This window comes from Pinus tabuliformis, chromosome 9, assembly GCF_031772625.1.
Source record: "Pinus tabuliformis cultivar Carrire ecotype Pingquan chromosome 9, CPIR1, whole genome shotgun sequence".
In the NCBI taxonomy this organism is placed as follows: Eukaryota; Viridiplantae; Streptophyta; class Pinopsida; order Pinales; family Pinaceae; genus Pinus; species Pinus tabuliformis.
In genome coordinates, this window is record NC_142307.1 from 210,498,053 (window position 1) to 210,517,841 (window position 19,789).

Below are 19,789 nucleotides of genomic sequence, written 5' to 3' on the forward strand. Positions count from 1 at the left end.
GTGTGTGGGCTAAATTTTCAATTCAAACAGATTCAATAAAACTTTATGATAAAGCTTATTAATTCATAACTCCTGTGGGTAGGTTATGAAATTTTATCCTAATTAATTACATAAATATAATAAAAATTCCTGTGGGATAAAATTTATTATATTCAGTGTAATTAATTACAATTTAATGTCTAAATAATCTTTATGTGATCTAAGCAATCAAAATATATAATTTTATTTAATTAAAGATGCTGTGGCTATTCTCTAATTAATTAAAATCATATGGATCACTAGACATTATTTTGTTGCATAAACAAAACTTAACCAGAGAGAAAAATAATGTTTACTGAAAGGAGTAAGTCAAAATGATATTTTAATAAACTCCATATAACTGTAATAATTTTCCAGCAAAATCAAAATTAAGGTTGAAGCAGTCAGCATTACCGAAAACGACTACAAATTGATTGTTCAATTTATAAACTAAACCTGGAGATTCACTGAAGCAGCGTTGATCTACTTTGCATTTGCATAGCAAATGCAGTTCGAAGGCTAGCTGGCTTGACTTCAGGCTCCGTCGTTAAGTTTATAAAGCAACAAAAATTGACCAGCAAACAAGCTATTTTTCTCACAAGATAAATAAAATTAAAATTAAATTTACATTCCTCAGTCTAACTGTCCCATAATTTATTTAAGACTAATTAATTACAAATAGGCTCAAAAAGTTATAAATTATTTCTTTAAATAATTTGCAAACAAAATTGCAATTTTGAAATATTCAAAACAAAAGACTAAACCATTTCAAATATTGAGTCCTATCATAAATTTACTTGCAATTAAGTGCTCTAAAAATGTTGAACAATAATTAGAGATTACAAATCTGTTACTCCTCAAATATTGAGTCCTATCATAAATTTACTTGCATGGATTAAATATAGAGACTTTCGTGGATTACAAATATTGCGCTATCAATATCCAGATTCCAGATTGAAGAGAGAGAAATTTTTCAAGTTCTGTTAACGTCTACGTTCAGACGGCAATTAATTCAAATAACCTTAAAATGTCAATCAGGAGATTTACAGGCCATGGAATAGAAGAATGAATATCCCATTTGCGTAGACACATTAATTACATACAAGGGCATCGATTGGCATCTTTAACATTGCATGAACGCCCTAATTTTGGTCAGCGCGGATCTGAAAGCACATTTCGATTTTGCATATTCCCAAACCCCTACAAAATAGGAGTGCAAGGATTACTCTTGTTCACCACCCGCTAAGGCTATGTTTTCCGAGGTTTAGAGTTTCATAATCAGATTTGGGATATAATCAGATTTGCAAAACTGAAACAGCAGAGAAGTTCCAACCCCGGGATCTTCTGATAAACTAGTGAAGAATCGGCCGTCATTCCACTTTGAAGCGTTAATGCTACGAAGCGTTAATGAAAGAGAACAGAAAATGCATCATAATGTATCCTCAGTTTCTTCCAAACGGAGATCCAAATTATTTTACAGAAATTGTAAATACTTCATGGTTGTTTTAGAGGCGTTGGAGTGTTGTTTGAGACTCTGAAGTTCTGCTCACTTTGAGGTTTTGTTCCCCACAAAATTTGAAGCGTTAATGCTACGAACATTACTCACTCGAAGCCAAAAGCATGAACCATAAAATACGTCCATCAAAAAATACAATAGAGCAAAGATTGATAGGCGAAGTTAATGAAATTTAAGTAGAAGAAATAGAATTGACGAGATCTGAGGCTTATTATGCTGCTCCGCTCCAGCCATATTAACATTATAAAATCTGTTTACAATTTGACTTTTTAGAAAGACTAATTGCTGAGATATAATCCAATACACCTGTTAATGAAATCATCTATTAAGGGAGCGGAATACTGTGTATCTAAGACCAACAATATCAGCAATATCGGCTGTCATTCTCAGCAACGGATGTGCCAACACATTCTCACGAAGAGCAGCCAAAGCATATTTCTAGGGCTTTATGTCATTTCTGACTACACTCAAGTTTTGAATGAGAAAAAGAGGTGCACAGAAAGACAAAGGGCGGCGAGAGCACACCAAGGTAGAGATAAAAGAGGCTCCGATACCAAATGTTAGATTATCATAAACTTAAACAACGATTTTGCATGCGGAAAGAACTGAAAAGAATTGTTGAAACTTAATGCCTAGGGATACAAATTACCTCCAGCCATTGGTGATGTATTGATGCAGGCCACAGTCCACTTGCTTCTTCTTCAGCACTCCAACTTCAATCCAAGCAAAAGAAAAACATACAAAATTCTGAAGGCACTTCCAATCTCTACTATCTCAGCTAGATGGTGTAAAACTGAAGGGGATTGAGATATAAGCTTGGGGACCAAACAGATGAACATATAGCTAAGCTTCCATCAAGCTTCTAATAGCTATGTGTTAGATGTCGCACAAATCAAGGAAGAGAACTCGAATCAAAGTGATGGACCACTTTAGTAGCTCCCAATTATAAATTTAGTAATTGTAGTTGATTTTCTTAACTTAAGGAAACTACTGCAGTTGGTTTCCATAAGTTAAGGAAATACTGCAATTCCATAATTGTATGCAGCAATTGTGAAAAATTAATGGAGCTTAACATGGAGATCTATGTGATGCCCACAAACCGGTGTGGAGGAGGGATCATCGGTTGCTGCATCTGCGGTGGTGTGCTGCTAAGAGGAGGAACATGATTGTGGAAAGGTTGTTGAACCCAACTGTCAACCTGCCAACATTTGGAACTCAGATTTTTTTTTGGTGAGGAAAGTTCGACTGTATTTTTTTTTTTTGTATTTCATTCGGTGCTGGGGTGAAGGTGATGTTGTGGCATACCATCAAACTCTGTGCAAAGTGACTGAGGTTGATTTTTTTTAATCAGTGAGTAAAAAACACAGTTTTTAATAAATTTATGTCACTGATTGTAGTTGAATCAAAATCATTGAACACTATTGTCCCTGGTTGTGGTAGCACCTGTAAGTTAAAACAAAGTTTTTTTAGAGTTGTGATTGTGATATTGTTGATGCAGCGAAAGTGTTTTTGTTGTTTTTGAATCAGATTTAAAAAAAGAAGAAGAGTTCTTTACAAAATATTTTTTTTGGTAGTTCAATATATTTATCTTAAAAACATGAACTCCCTAGTATCTCCCTCGTATCTTTAATTGGGATTGTTCTGTCCGGAAAGGAAAATTTCCAAGAATGGTTCAGGAAGATTAAGAATACACTTATATTTAATGATTTGTGGGATGGAGGCTATCTGTGGGATGGAGGCTGTGAAGGAAAAGGAGGGAATGCACCAGATGAGCTTGACGAGGAAAAACAGTTAGCAATATGGCAAAGTAAAAATAAGAAGGCTTATGCCTTAATCTCCACTTTAGTCTTAGAAGAGGTAAGCAGGTACATTGCTCAGAGTAAAACAACATATGATGCCATAAAAAAACTAAAAGAGCTTTATGATTCACATTCTGAATAATTGGAGATAATTCAGTTATTGTTGAAGTTATTTAATTTGAAAATGAAAGATAACGATCCACTAAAACTTCTACTGGAATTAAAATTGATCTGCAACTTACTGCCTTTATAAAATCTCTTTACTCTAGTTATTCACACTACTTGGAGTCTCTCCAAGCTATTGGGCAGTTAAAAGAATTAGGTTTTGATAAATTAGTAGGGAAAATTGTAGAAAGAGAGAAGGAATTTGGACAGAAAGAAACATCACATAATTCTAATACTGAAACCCTATGTCTTGCTCAAAAAGATCAAAAACCTCAAGAAGAATATGTCAAAAATACTAAGGGTAAAAGAGGGCAAGGTAGGAAGAATTATAGAGGCAGGGGGCAGAAATATTCACGGAGATAGACAACAGAATGATAAACAAAGAAATTTTCCTGATAAAACAACTATAAAATTATTTAGATGTGGTAAAATTGGACATACAACTGCAAATTGTCGAATTCCCTGGGAGAAAGTTAATGAAAGAAAAGAACAAATTCTTGAAAAGAAAGATCATCAATAAACAAAGAAATTTTCCTGATAAAACAGCTATAAAATTCTTTAGATGTGGTAAAATTGGACATAAAGCTGCAAATTGTAGAATTCCCTGGGAGAAAGTTAATGAAAGAAGAGAACAAATTCTTGAAAAGAAAGATCATCTAATTCCAAAAAAAGGATAGTTTTCTGAGAATGCACATTATGTTTTTGCTCATTGTAATTTTCATATGGAAGATATATTTAGTACCTCTTTTTTTTCATGGCATGACAGTTGGATTTTAGACACAGGTGCCACTTGTCATATGACCTTTAGAAAAGATTTGTTTGAACAATTCAGTGATAGTATTGATGGAGTAGTGTATTTTGCTGATAAGTCTCAAATCAAACCATCGGGGATTGGTTCTATTCAGTTAAAAATTCTTGGACTTTCTGATTATGCTTTGAATGATGTTCTTTACATTCCTCAGTTGCAAACAAATTTATTATCTCTTGTAAAAATAAGGCAATAGGACATTCCATCCACATATTTGATAGTAAAGTGGAAATTCGAAGAGCAGTTAACAATAAAACTGTAATGACTGGTGTAGAAGAAGATAAATTGTTGAAATTGAAAGGTGTGTCGTTTGTTACATTGAACACTAATTATTTGGTTCAGCGGAACGATATTTTGTCATCTTCTTTATTGTGGCATGCACACTTTGGTCATATTAATTATGAAAGTATTAGAATTATGAGACAGTAGGGGATTAAAGGACTTCCAACAGCTCCCAGAAAATTGACCCCATGTAATGCTTGTATATTGGGCAAGCATCACAAACAATCTTTTCAGAATTCTACTTCTCGCGCTACAAGAAAATTAAGTCTCATACACTCTGATTTATGTGGGCCTATGCCTTTACCAAATACAAATGGAAATAAATACATACTAACTTTTATTGATGATTATTTGAGGATGTGTTGGGTTTATTTTCTTAAGGAAAAATCACAAGTTTTCGATGTGTTTAAAAAATTTCATCTCTTGATTACAAATGAATCTCAACTAAATATTGGTACTTTAAGAACTGATAACGGAGGAGAATATACTTCACGTCTTTGAAAAATATTTGCAAGAGAATGGCATCAAACACCAAACCACGACACCATATAATCCAAAACAAAATGGTGTTGCAGAATGAATGAACAGAACATTGATTAATATGGTAAGGTCATTGATGTTTTTTAGCAATGTAAAATTGATGTTTGGGGAGAAGCAGCCCTCTCCGCAACATATATTAGAAATCGATGCCCATCCTTTGTCATAACAACAAAACTCCATATGAAATGTGGTATAATTGTCTTCCTGCTGTTAAACATTTCAGAATTTTCGATTCTCCATGTTATGCTTTGATTCCTAAACAACAGAGGACTAAGTTGAGTGAACAAAGCAGAAAATGTATTTTTTTAGAGTATTCTATGACTTCTAAGGCATTCTGATTATATGATGAAGAAAAAAAAATATTTTGTTAAGAGATGTAATTTTTCTTGAATCTGATAAAGATTCCCTTGCTGTTGATAGACAACTTAATCAGATAGAAAAGTTTGTGCCTCAAATGTTTTATTATGAATCAGATAATATACTTCCACATCCTGAAGGGGGGATACCTATATTAGATCAGTATGTGGAGTTTCCTTCTCTCAATGATGATAATTATGCTATTGATGAGAAATTGGTTGATGCAAGTGTTTCTACAGACATGACATGGACATAAATGGAAAGAACTGAGACAAATGATGAAGATGAGAAACTTCCCATGCAACCTTTGCGAAGATCTCGTATTCGAACATTTCCAAAGAAATATGATGAGTTTAAGACTGGAAGTTCCTCAAGTAACTATTCTCATTGTAAATTTAACTTTTTTGTGGATTGTGAACCTACGTGTTTTGAAGAAGCTACTAGTTATGATTAGTGGAAAGATGAAATGCAAAAGGAATATGATTATCTCATAAAAAATGGCACATGGAGGCTGGTGTATCCTCCTGTTGGCATCCAACCTATTGGTTGCAAATGGATTTATAAAACTAAGTATAAAGTTGATGGTTCACTAGAAAAACACAAGGCATGACTTGTAGCGAAGGGATATGCATAGAAAGAGGGTATTTACTATATAGAGACATTTGCTCCTACAATGAAATGGGGCGCTATTAGATATGTGTTTTCTATTGCAACTTGGAAAGAATGGAACATTCATCATATGGATGTCAAAATTTCTTTTTCAAATGGATTTGAAAGAATATGTTTACATGTTTCAGCCAGAAGGTTTTTCCATTAAAGGGAAAGAACATAAGGTTTGCAAACTAATGAAGTTTTTGTATGGATTGAAACAAGCGTGACGAGCATGGCATGAGAAACTAACTGAACCTTCTAAACATTTTGACCTAGATGATGCAACTCTTTTCGTTAAGAAAGTTGGAAGATCAATTGTATATCTAGTTGTATATGTTGATGATTTGATGATCATAGGAAACAATGATGAATATATATCATCTATTAAGAAGGAATTGAAAAAGGTTTTTGATATGATAGATTTAGGTTTACTTCATTATTATCTTGGAATTGAAGTTGATGAAAAACCACAACATATTTTCATCTCTTAGAAGAAGTATGTTGGTAAGTTATTGAACAAATCTAGTATGATGGATTGTAATCCTGTTGCTACAACCAATGGAGCAGAATTTGAATCTTACTTCAGAAGAAGGAAGATCATTTGAAGATCCAACAAAGTATAGGTAACTTGTTGGAAGTTTGATTTATTTATCTTTACTCGTCCTCATATAACAGTTGTTGTAGGAATACTTTCCAGATGTATGCATCATCCTTGTGAGGGGAATTAGGTAGCAGCAAAAAGAGTACTGAAATATTTAAGAGGAACCCAAACTTACGGCATCAAATATACCAAAGTTTTAGACTCCCATTTCGTTGGTTATTCAGATTCCGATTTTGATGGAGATAAAGAGAATGGAGTCTCTACTTCTAGTTATTTGATGAGTCTTGGATTATTAGCCATCAATTGGAGATCATGCAAGCAATCTGTACCTGCTGATTCTACCACCGAAGCCGAATATGTTGCAGCAGCTCAATCCACTAAGGAAATCATTTGATTTCAGAAAATACTTGAAGATTTGCAGGAGAAACAAAAAGCTTCAACTCCTCTATTTGTGGACAACTCTTCTGCAATTCAATTGGACAGGAATCCAAAGTTTCATGATCGAACTAAACATATCAACACCAAGTATCATTTGATTCGACATCATGTAGAGGCCAAAATATTTCACCTGACACATTATCCTACTTTTGAACACATTGCAAATATTTTTACCAAAACATTAGGACGTGAAAATTTTGAAAAGTTCAGATCTTTACTTTCCATGTCAGATATCCCTTCAGATTAAGGGGGGAATGTTATCTAGACATAACCGTCTTCTCTGTTTTTTATCTGTATAAATTACTTATCTTTGATAATGAATAACACACGATTGGTCTTGTCTTGGTAAATTTCATTCCGAGCCTGACAGGGTCCAGCACATTCTATAAAAGTGTTCAGAAAAAATAAGATGTCAAAAAATTGTTGGTCCTTATTTTTACTTGTTTTTCAAAAATTTAAATTGTATAATAATCTTCCCCCTGAAGAGTTGTTGGATAAATTTTCCTTCTATTTTTTTCTCATCTATTTATTACTTCATGTTTACATTTGGCAGTTAGACTTATTAAACTAGAAATTAGACTTATTAAACTTTGGCAGCGTCTAACGAGCCATATATCAAGTATTAAATGCATCCGGAGATGCACGCGACATAGTTCGTTAACACGCAAAATGTCTTATTAGTGACGAGTTTTGCATTTGCGTGTTAACGAGTTATGTCGCGTGCATCTCCGGATGCATTTAATACTTGATATATGGCTAGTTAGGTGCTGCCTTAAACTTTGGTGTGTTCTAACCTGAAGCTAGTCACATGACATTTCCATGTGGTCAACTACGTGTTGTTCCACAAATACTCTACCATGTGGTCATTAGGTTTGGATGACTGAGATCACAAAATGCAATCAAATGGTCGAGGTGAATAAAGGTGGATTTTTGGCTAGGGTAGACTACCTTTGCCTCGTGTTCATTTTATTGTTTGTCGTGGCCACTCTACAAACTGCAGAGATTTTAGAGCTTTTCCCTTGTTCTCAAGTAAACTTTGTTCCTCTTTCACTTTAGTTGTCATAGAAGTATAGTTTAGGACTTATCTTGACTATATATATATATATATATATATATATATATATATATATATATATATATATATATATATATATCTTAATTTCAACATTCTTACCAATATCCTCCATTTCCAGGTTTGGTGATGATGCGACCACCGAGGCTTTGCAACATGTAATATATTCTTTTTTCTTGCCATTCCTATGAGTCATTTACCAAACTTTTTTTTATAAGAGTTAATGTCATTCTTATCCCAGGGTTAATTTTATCTCTCATTATCCCATGTTTGCTTTTACAACATTCTCATTGTACGCCTTCGAGATTTAATTAGTCCCCACCTCCAGGTATTTCCAACATTGTGAACATGTTCTATACCCTTGTAAGGTCCCTTCGAGCCATAATGGAGTCACATCTTCTACTGCTTGTAACTTACTCGCCTCAACAGGGCTTAGCATTGTCTCCAGCCACTATTCTCTTCCTAGATTGGACCTATGAATTATGTACTCAAAACTTAGCAATATACTAATTTATTAAAGTTCATTAATTGGGGTTACTGAATTTAATTCCTTACTTCGTATACTCCCAATGTATGATTCCTCATTGGAAATTTTTAATATATCTCATACCCACTGCCACACATAGAATTCTTACAAGAAAAATGTGAATTTGTGATTACAGTTGCAACTCCAGTGATTACATTATATGGATTCACGATATATAGTTTAAGGATGAAAGTTTGCAATACAATACATGGAATATGATGGGTAAAAGCACTCAAGTACACATTTGTTTTGGGGATGAATGTACTATTTCATTTTGAAATAATCAATATAATTTATAAAGTTTATTATTATGTGAATATACATTTTCAGAGTTGATTATATAATCTATTTGATGTTGTCATAGTGCGATCTCTCTTACCAGCCATCTAGTTTTAGGAATTTAATTTATTTAATATAGATAAATTTGATTGAAAATGAAATGTAAAGATAACATACTATTGTCAATTGATTTTTTTTTAAGTTTTTTTTGGATTGCATTAATATATACCTTTTTAATTGAAATTAAAACCAAACCTTCAAATTTAATCACTAGCTTCACTTTGTATTCTAGTAGTGTTTTTTTATATTCGATTTGGTCCTTGGCCTAAACAACATCGGTGAGACTATTTGCAAATCGATTCCAAACACTCCAGAAGTCGGAGTTGGTGATGGGATTTGCTTTCATAGAGCTTATATCCTCCTAATAGTGCTTGTATCCTCCTACAATATGGGTGGCGTAGAGTCATTGTCCCTACGTGTTCATTTATATTCGATTTTGTCTTTGGCCTAAACAACATCGGTGGGACTGTTCGTTTATATTCGATTTGGTCTTTGGCCTAAACAACATTGGTGGAACTACTTGCAAATCAATTCCAAACACTCCAGAAGTTAGAGTTGGTAATGGGACTTGCTTTCATAGTGCTTATATCCTCCTAATAATGATTGTATCCTCCTACACTATGGGTGGTGTAGAGTCGTTGTCCCTGTGTGTTCGTTTGTATTCAATTTGGTCTTTGGCCAAAATAACATGGGTGGGAGTGCTTGCAAATCAATTCCAAACACCAAACCTCTAGAGGTCAGAGTTGGTGATGGGACTTGCTTTCATAGTGATTATATCCTCCTAATAGGGCTTGTATCATCCTACACTACGGGTGTATGGGTAACACCTCCAGATATTTGAACATGGGTGGGACTACCTACAAATTAATTCCAAACACGAAATCTCTAGAGCCTGGAGTTAGTGATAGAACTTACTTTCATATTGCTTATTGACTATTTTAGTATTTAAGATGATGGTTAATTTATGTGATTTTGATATTTAATTATAAAAATTAAAAGGGAATATGATAATAATATATTTTTAATGTTTTATTTAAAAACTCTCTTTCAATTATAAATTATACATACTCATCAACATGTAAAGGTTGTACATCTTTATTATTGAATAAAAAACACTTCCTTCCAATTCCAAATTATATAAACCTATCAACATAAATATAATAGAGTTACTTAACACCAATTTAATTTAAAGCATTGTCAATTCCAATACACAGAGATATAGAATAATTACTTAATAATTTAAAAGCCACTTATTCTTACATAATACCAATTAAAAGTGTGGTAATTTTAGACTTTTTCGGTTGGAATTTAGTGATTTCTTTTTGTTAAATTTAGATTTTTATTGTTTAAATTGGATTTTTTTGGTATATATACGAATTTAGCACCTTGGAAAGTTTCTAGAACACTCAAATTGTTATAGAGAGTTCACAAAAACTTGTAATTCTGTTGGCTCGAAAGAGTCATCAGGGAAGAGGCCCTGGGTTCAGGCACGGAGGGGCAACAGTGGTCCGCTGTAATCTAGGACAGTGCTATCATTTTCACCTCACCCCGAAGGGCAAGGAGTCTCACCTGAAGTGCGCCGCGACCAAAGGGGAGGAGGGTTCAGCATGGAGTAGAGAGGATATTAGTGGAACACAGTTGATCATACACATATGCATCCATAGTATATGAAACAGAGATAACGGTACCCTAATCTCATACACATGGATCCATCATAAATACCACAGGACTAATAGCATTCTAGTATCAATCTAGTAATCACCATCTTCATGCAATAAGTAGACTACTTAAAATTTTAATAAGCCCACAGAACATGATGATCAATGCGTTATGAGTCTTGAAAACCATCAACTCTGATTACATTAAATCAACAGGACAGAGTACATTATAACTCATCATCTCGCCGTAAACAATACATAAAATACTCGGCTTAGTAGCTCGGGTCAGATTTGCTTTACAGCCCAATTCCTCGGCTCCAGCTCTTCTTGCTTCTGCTTCTACATATGCATACCTCCTTGGCAGCCAAATCCTTCAACGTCTGGTGGGCTTAACCACAACAACAACCCCAACAATCAATAAACAAAAACCAACAACCTCTTCCTTTCTATTCTTCCTCTTTTTATATCCTTCCTGGCTGCCTCGACTGCCAGTTCTCGCTTGGCTGCTTGCTCCCTTGGCTGCTTCTGCGCCTTCTCATCTCCTTGTTTTCCTTTGCATTCACTGCCACCTCGTCATCACTCCTTCGCAACTGCTCATTCCACCGCCCAACCGTTGTTGCCATTTGTACTTTCCCGCCCTACAGTTGGTCAAAATTGGTTGAAACTCTTCAAAATTAACAAAGGCTCCAACAAGCCCTGACCACAATTTCTTGACTCGTCACCAAGTCAAGTCATTTCAACCTCTGGCGCCTCTGTCGCTACTTCCACGTGTTCTACGAGTGGTGGCTGTGTTGCTACCAGTGTTGTCTCCACAATCTGTTGTGACGACACCTTTGTTGCTGCGATACTTTCTTGTGGAGTAGGCATCTCTCCCATCTCAATCCTAGCTTGTGGTGTGGCATTTGTTTCTGTGGCCCTTTCTTGACCTTGTGGCTCCTCCGTTCCAAACGAAGGCTCCAACTCTAGGACTATTGTTGTTGTTTTTTGCCTGAACCCATTGTATCGTTGAATTTCCAGGTCCCAGTTTGTGAGGATTGCATCTGCACCTTGTGTGAATGCCTCGGTTGATTGTGACATTAAGGTTGTCGACTATTGGCTATGCAAGTCGTCCCATTGCTGGCTACTTGAGTCACATGACTTCTTTAACAGCAGGACCTGCATCCGAACCGACAGCTGCAAGTCTCGGATTACTCTTTTCGTCCTCACTGATTCTTCCTCAATTGCGTCAACATGGGCTTGGAGGACGTCGATTTGTTCACTTATTTGGTGGAGTTGAGTAGGGTCTATGCACACCCTTGTGCTGGAAAATAGGGATTGAATTTTCTCTCTCAATGGGTAGACCTGGTGATTTTTCAGAGCTAGACTTCTTGACCAGTCGTGCACCTTGCCCATTAAAGCATATCCGTCGGTGAGGGCTTCAACTAGGTTTTTTTTCTTCATCTCTATCTCTCTGAGCTTGCTTTCAACAGACGTGCATAGATTTCTACAGGATTTGGTAGAGAGGATCAGACAGTTTCTAGCTTCCTATTCATTTCTGCATTAGTGGCTGCTAGGCGCATGCACGCTATCTGTATATAATTGCAGCAGTTAATCAAGGTGCAGGTAGACATGTCTGTCAGTGATTTTGTGTTGGCTTCAATGACGGTTGGCCATATGGAGTGGAACCGCTAGGTAAGTTGATCCACTTGGGCTTGGAATCTCGTATTTTCCTTTTGCAAGCGATCTCATTCTTCCATCACTGCAAACAGTTGCATCATCTATTTCTCATGTTCCTTAGCCAAGTGTTCATGCAGGCTTTTGACCTTGTGGGATACTTGCTAAATAAAATAAAATAACTAAGCTGATGACTAGTGATGGAGTGTATCATCCCGCATTGTGTCTGGTTCCGAGAATTCCTGTTGTAAGGGTAGGCCGCTTGCAATGGACTTATTGGAGTGGGAGGCGGGTGAATTTCTTTGCTAAGATGGTTGCTGGGATGGCTGAGTGGACTATGGTGTGGTTGGAGTGATGCTAGGGTTTGGGGGGTCTGTGATCTTTATACAGAGAGTGGGTAAGTACGGGCCAACCATTTCCCCTTGCCAACTGGTATCCAGGCATCTACCTGCTGGTGAGTCCAACTCAAGCATTGGTGTTGTACTCTTAGTGGGTGGCATCCCTATGGTCAAGGTGGCACCTTCTTTCTGACCAACCGTGTAATTAAAAAACATGTAATTAATAAACTAGATTCAACTATGAATAGTTCTTACCTGTGGTAGAAGTAGGCTTACCGCAACAAGGTTTTGGGGACGACTCTCCACCCAACCGTAAGCTTAATTGCGCAAGGCTTTGCTACAACTAGCGACCCCCGAGCCCTCAATCAACGTACTACTACCAGTGACTCCTAAGTCTTAGAACACCATTCTCCCAAGAGAATGAAAGATAGAATCTCGGAAAGATGGAATGCAAGAATGCCTCTCATCTTCCTCACCATCTATTAAATAGAACAAACATTGGAAGGGGAACCACATGCACACACTCCATGTGTCTACATGCAACTTTCTTTTGATTTTTAGCTTTCTTGTTTTATTTCCTTCTTTTTTATAGTTTTCCTGTTTTATTTCTATTTATTCTTATTTAGAGTTTTAGTATGGTTATTACTATTTTTATTTATTTTCTTTGTATATATTTTTAATATCATTTATTATTTAACATTTATGATTTATTATTTTTATTATTTATTATTAAGTGATTTATTTATTATTATTTATATTATTAATTATTATTTATATTATTTATTATTTATTATTATATTATTATATTATTATATTATTATTTATTATTAAGGGGAGGGATATTACAAACCGACTGAATTTCTGCTTCTGCAGAAGTCCGCCAATGGTTGAACAAGAGGATATCAGACACAGTTGTGGAGGTGGAAGTGGTTTGCGAGGATGACTCTCACGACGGGCATACTACAGTGGATGTGGTGGCGGGGATCTCCTCGACTATGGCCATTATGGGAATGGGGTTTTCGACCTCAATAGTAAGGTCAATGACTAGAGCTGGGGTGTTAACTTTCGGCCTTTTGGTAGCCGACTTTTTGACTTGGGGGGTGCAGATAACTCACTTCTTTTGCGGATTGGGTACCGCATCAGGGAGGGAGCCCGGGCTATGCCCGCAGGAGGTGCAACAGAAAGAGGGGGCATTATAATTGGGAACAACATGGTTGAACTTTGAAAATGTTTGGGATAGTCACCCTCACCTAGCTCGAAGCTTGTGTTTGTCCTTCTTACCTCGAACATTTTCTCTTCCATTTGGAGTAGCATCGGTTGGAGTACTTCATTTGCCGCCCTCTTACTACTGCTTTCTATGCCATCTCCCTCTCGGTTCGGTGGCATCAGAGCTCCGAACAGATACTTGGGCTTCCCTTCTGTTATTTCACAGGCCACTCCCAGCCAGGACTCCACTTCTCTGTGTAGGGCCTCCTCTGTCGGGCTAAACCTTTGTGGCCTTAATTTGAATGTGGTGGGGTTGACACACCGTGGTTTGAGATAAGTATGCATGTGCGAGGCACCGAACCAGAGCTCGCCTGAGAACTCATCCAAGAGATCCATGAGTATTCTCTCCGTGGACTTAATGGCATCCACCATCTTTGTGTACTAGCTCTTGAAGGTTGTTTCGTTGATCTATTTTGTGTTGGGATCCCCTGATGCCCTACATGGTTCATACCTCAGTGCAACTGGCTGGTTTTGAGAAATAATTGCCATCTACCTCTCTGGTGGTGTCCTCCACTTCCACAATGCCAGCGCCATTACCAAATACCCAGACATAAAGCAAGTGCTCCATTGGTAGACATCCTCACATGCCTCAAAAAGTTTGTTGAGCACAAAGGATGACTAGTTGAGTATCTCTCCCTGGCAGCAATGTTCTGCTATTGAAACAATCTCCAAGGTGCACTCGTCTCTCGTGAAGTGCCTCATTGTCTTGCCTATAATAAGGTAGTAGGCAAACCAAATGTTATCTTTGTTGATTATGTCCAGCTTTGCGCCTTTTCCTCCTTTATCTATCCCATACCGGGTGTACATGTTGTCTTCTGTCTGTTTCTTCCCCTGCTTGGCCCCAGCCTGGAATGTTGTGCTGACTGCATTCCCCATGTCTACCAACCCACTGAATCGATAGATATCTTCATCATGGACAGGGTATTCTCTGTCCAGCCATAGCGAACCTCCATGCATCCTGCTCACCAATAGCTTGGTGCATTGCATGGCGGCCAATTGGGTGCCGAATACAGGAAGATTTCTCAGGCTGAACAGCATGGAATTTTGTAGCCCTTTGAAGTCTTCTCTGATTCTGGAGGCCCTGGTTCCATCCTCCCTTTGAAATTCTTCCGCATATACTTCCCTTTTCATCGCTGGAAATTGGAACCTGCCTGTGAAGTCATTGTCGATGAGATTCGACTGGTCATACTTCCCATATAGGTCATCCATGACTTCAATTCTTTCATCTAGAGCAGTTTGTGGGACTGATATGATTCGTTTTGCCATTGTTCCCCTTCTGTTGTAAACAATTTGCACTGGTGGTCTTCTGTTTCTCTTGTCTTGCTTCTGTTCTTCCGAGTGCTCCTGGAATCCTTCTGATGTTTGAAATTCTACCATTCCTTACATTCTCTTGAGATTTATGTAGACGATTCTAACACGACGTCCCCTGATTGACAAGGCTTTAATCAACTAATTACTCTGGTGACCTTTCCATGTATTCTAGTTATATTTTTGTCGCCATCGGCCAACTGGTACGTGCCAACTATGAAATGGGTTTGGAAATTACAGAGTGGGATGCATGGCATCTTTATTCTGTTGTGATGAGCTTATTTATTAACTAACTCTATGCTTAATGGGAAATATTTTTGCGACCCTACCTAGACAATTTCCTTATTGATTACTTATTCAGGAAATAACTACTGATACGGTGGATGGGACAGGTATGTGTGTGGCCATCAGTCTTGGAAAAGGTTTGGACCTATGTATCTTCTACTAACGGGGGTTAACACACATGGCTACTATCCTTGCTGGCTAGGCCTATGACACAACCCTTCCCCCCCGACCACAAATGGGTTGTGGTATCCCGCTACTGGCCACAACCTTATTATTCAGAAGAAACTTCTCCTCTTTTTTTTTGTAGAAGGGTTTCAGGTGTGCGCCATTGACCCATCCCTGTAGTAGGACCCCTTTGAGTTGGCGAGTCTTACTGCACCTGATTATTTTATTTATGTAATGATGAATGGGCCTAACCAGTGAATTTGTAGTTTTCCTAGGAACTTAAGGAACTTGCTGTCATAGAGGAGCACTTGGTCGCCGACTTCAAACAATTTGTTCTTGATGTGTCTATCATGCCAAGCCTTTTGTCTTCATTGCTCGATGGATTGATGGAACTCTTCTAGGAACTATGTTTCATCGAGCTCTAATAGCTGGCTCAGTATGTCCCGTAAGGCACTGTTATTAGTGATTCCTGTAGCCTCTAAAATCAACATGCTGGGAAGCATGAACTTCGCTAGCACCACCACCTCTCTGTTGTAGATGAGCTGGAATGGAGTTTGTTTGTGGAGTCTTTTAACTAGAGTTCTATAAGCCCAGAGTGTCACTGGAATTCTCATCCCGGTTTGCCGATATGATTTTTGCTAGTCCTTTTTCTAATATCTTGTTAAATGCCTCTATTGCATCGTTTTCCTACAGATGATAAGGACTACTCTTATGATGCTATACCATAAAAGTTGTTAATAAAACCTCAATTGTCTCATTCAGAAAATGTGTGCCCTAGTCACTTATGAGGCTCCTCAGGCATCTGAACCTTGAAACGATGTTTTCAAAAATGAATCTTGCCATTGTTTCTGTTGTGGAGTCTTTTACTGGCGCAACTTCTGCCCATATTGTTAGGTATTCTATTGCCGTGATTATGTATCGGGTTTTGGAGTGTCTTGTTGGTGGGGAGATTGGACGAATGAAATCTATTGGTCACTTATCGAATATCTACACCGTATGGATCAGGTGCAGTGGTAGCTCATCTCATCGAGAAGGCTTACCAACCCTTTGATAGACATCACATTCATCGGAGAATGCCTTTGAATCCTTATGTATAGTGGGCCACCACAATATAGCATGTAGTATCTTTCTTGCAGTAGCTTTGCCCCCTACATGTCCTCCTGCTACCCCTGCGTGGCACTCCCATAGGACGAATTATCTTTTGTGTTGTAGGACACAGCGTCTAAGTATTTGGTCCAAGCCCATTTTGTAAAGGTGTCCTACTATGAGCTAGTAATCTGCAGCTCTAACCACTAAGTGCCTCTTCTGCATTGTTGTGTATCCCTGTGGGCAACTGCCTGTTGTTAGTAAAGTAGAAATTTCCTCTTGGTGATCAAGTATGGCTTCTATCCTGAATGGATCAGCATCGGGTAACCGATCGTCTATTTCCCTGTCATTCTCCCCTGTTTCCAGGCCAAATAGATAATCTGGGCCCACATTCAGTCTTCCTAGCTTAACAACCACTTCAAACGTGAACTCTTGAAATAGTAACAACCATATGCATATTCTTCCTTCCAGTACCGGCTTATTTACTAGGTACTTCAGTTTAGAATGGTCTGTGAAAAATTTGAATGGCACACCTAGAAGGTAGTGCCTAAACTTTTGGAGAGAGTAGACCATTGCTAGAGCTTTTCGTTCTATTGTTGTGTAGTTTCTTTCTTTCGTGGAGAGCTTTCTACTTGCATAGTATACTAGATGATCCATCTTCTCTCCTAGTTGCACTAGGACTGCTCCCAGTGCTATTCCAAACGCGTCAATATGTACAGTAGTCCCTAATATGGGCTATTGGGGTCAAATCATGTTATGTATGTAATCCCATTATTTTGGGACATTGATGAAAAAATTTAGTCCAATATGTAAACCCAATATGTTGGGTGTATCATGTAATCACGTGTCACTGGTTATAGGAAAAGTTATTTTTGGTTGAGTCATAAAGTATTGTACCCTATTGAATATATTTATAAGATTCAACATATGCTCAAGGAGAGAATGGTCAGTATGCATACTTCATAATTCATATCAGAAGGTCAGTCTCACAACAATGAGCACTACAAGGGAAGTTCTTTATTCAACCTGATTCAACTCATTTCCCTATATTTCAAAGGGGGTGAGAAGCTTGATGTTTGGAGAGAGTGCTTGGAGAGAAGACTTGGTTTTTGGAAAGAGTTATTGGAGAGAATACTTGGTGTTTGTAGGTGCGTTTGGAGATGTTTGCAGGTGGTGTCCAAACATGAAAGTGGTTTCCATCAAGTCCAAAGGGGGAGATTAGTGGCATTATGGCTAATGTGTTATCCTTGATGATCACCTACTTGTTAAATATGCACTTGATGTCAACAATGTCATAATATGATGATTGTAGATTTATACATATGTTACAGAAGATATGGACAGAGAAATGACAGGGTAGTGAAGTTTGAAAAAGTATATGTGGTTCCTCTAAAGAAGGGTCGCGTACATATGAATGCCTTGTGAGTGAAAGTCGTGAACATAATCTGAACCATGGAAATCTATATACGAGGGGTCATTACCATGGTACTATCCCATAGTAATTGGAGTGGCAATGTTCATTTGTTCTTGTCAAAAAATACTAATGACATTACCAAAGTATTTACCTAAGGTATTGGCTAAGGAAAAAACTATATAAGGAGATGGAGATCAAGGTGTTAAGTGTGGAAGTGAATGAATTATTCATATGTGATTTGATCTTAAATAGGTGTGCACCAGGGAAAAAGAAGAAGACTCATGAATAGTATAGTAAAGACTAATGAATACACTTGCTTGATTTATTTATACTTGTAGTTAATAATGGTAGATATGTGGCTATAATGATGTTGTAATTTGATTATGTGACAATGATTTTTGAAAAACAGGAATTATGTTTGAAGTTAAAATTTTCAGATATGTACACATGTTTGTTTCTGAATAGTCGCAGACATACACACAACGATTTCTAGGTAGTCGCGTATATATTTTGTGATTCGTTTTCAGTATGTTGAGATCTGTACACGAGTGTCTCAAAGTATAAGTGCATATATATGATGTTCTTCTTAATAATTGTTGCTTATATATTTTGAGTCAGATCTGGTCAGGGTTTGCATTGCTGCTTGATGATAACTGTTGAGGATGTTTGTTCTATTTGTTTTTTTCTATCAATGATGTCTCTATGATATGTATATGATAGTGTTGGTGGGGTTGAATGTGGATTGGAATATTGTTTGGTAATGATGCCACAATGTGGTGATATATGATTGGTTCAATGATTTGTGATTGGTTCACCTATTGATTCGGTGAGTGGTTCAACATTACAATGAACTAAATGATTCAGTGGTTAGTAATTTGAGATCTGTACAAAAGTTTTATATAGAGGACATGTGTATATATTTAGGTTCTATTAATAAAAATTGCATATATATCCTGAAGTTCATTTGTTCTGGTTGGGTTCTGGATTCAATGACTTGATGCTTCAGAGATTTAGTTTCAGGGAAAATTTTAAGAACCCCCCCTAAATTTATAAATATAATAAATGGGCGAATCTCCATGGTATATAGGAAAAATGGAAGGCGATTTTATCAATAATATAATATGTATATATAATTTTTTGGTGAATATCTCACCAGGCATGGCGAATATTTTACTCAATTATAAAATCTTGTAAGATCTTGGCGAGTCTTTCACTAAATAATAAAACTTTGTAATGTCCTAGTGAATCTTAGCATAGGCTACATGCTGGTTTAATTCCCCCATTTAAATAGGCTACATTCCAGGTGAATACCATGGGTCAATACCATGTGCCATTTTTGTTTTTATTAATTCTAATATTAGGGTTAATAATGGTTTTTTGCATGGTATTAATAACAATCTAGTCCATGGTATTTGTCCCATAGTATTTTGGCCATAAGTTTCACCTAAATATAACCCATTTTTTGAGTGTTCGTAAATATAAGGTGACTTATGGAGTAAATATA